Source organism: Belonocnema kinseyi, chromosome 1, assembly GCF_010883055.1.
Source record: "Belonocnema kinseyi isolate 2016_QV_RU_SX_M_011 chromosome 1, B_treatae_v1, whole genome shotgun sequence".
Lineage (NCBI taxonomy): Eukaryota > Metazoa > Arthropoda > Insecta > Hymenoptera > Cynipidae > Belonocnema > Belonocnema kinseyi.
The window spans coordinates 140193013-140194103 of NC_046657.1; the positions used below are offsets into that span (position 1 = coordinate 140193013).

Here is a 1091-nt window from a genome sequence, read left to right on the forward strand (position 1 = left end):
TCACACACTTAACAAGTCAAAGCTGCTGACCATCAGGCAGCATATTGTTGAGAGAATACGGATACTTTCTGACGCTAAGAGAAGTCTAGAGCGGAGGGAGAGGGGAGTCAGAGAAAATTAACAGTTTCTCTCTGACCCATCTCGATTCTTCCAAGACCCTTCGGTTACTGTCGAACACCCACCTAAACCAGAGAAGAAGAAGAAGAAGAAGAAGAAGAAGAGAGAAGTCTATGAAATGCAGCATAGACTGGACGAAGACTCAGAAAATATGAATAGTTTCAAGGAGTTATGTGTTGCCCTCATAACACCTGATAAAGAATGCCCGCCCATCACTACCGAGGAGCTAAAAAATGTATTAAGAGGGATAAAGAACTATTCTGCACCGGGACCAGATTGTATCAAAACCTTCTGGTGGAAGAAGTTTTCTTCAACCCATCAGCATTTGGCCCGTATTTTCACCTCATATTTGAAGTCGGAAGAGCCGATTCCGGAGTGGCTGGTGGAAGGGCGTACAATACTCCTGCCGAAAATAGGCAACTTTGCTGACCCGAAGAATTACAAGCCAATAACTTGTCTGAACACACTTTATAAGATATTCACAGCTATCCAAAACGATAGGATTGTTCGGGCAATTGAACCTGTGTGGCAAGAAATGTATGAACAACGAGGCTCAAAGAAAGGCATAGCCGGATGTCGGGATAACCTACTCATCGATAGATGTGTCTGTAAAGATGCAGCATTCTACGAGCGTGACCTATCGATCGCTTGGATTGATTATCGGAAAGCTTTCGATTCGACCTCCCATAGACTTATCATCTGTCTTTTGGAAATCTTAAAGGTTCATCCGCAAATAGTTGGGTGCATAGAGAGATTGATGCCGCTTTGGAAAACCAGATTTACTATCTTACTTTTTACTATTTTACTATTTTTACTATCTTACTATCTCTAGCACTGCGCCATTCCGACGGGTACTTATGCGGCAAACATCACACGCCGTCCAGGGGGTCGCGGAATATTGAGTCTTGAATGTCTTCACAACAGGATTATTCTGAGTACAGCACATAGAGTTGCAAATGGAAGAGACCCTCTTC

At 43.3% G+C, this 1091-nt stretch overlaps 1 protein-coding gene across 1 annotated transcript in view; it reads left to right on the forward strand.

Moving 5' to 3' along the window:
• LOC117180291 (protein vein) overlaps positions 1–1091 on the forward strand; it is a 499073-nt gene that overhangs the window by 343371 nt on the left and 154611 nt on the right. The gene's annotated exons all lie outside the window — the stretch shown is intronic.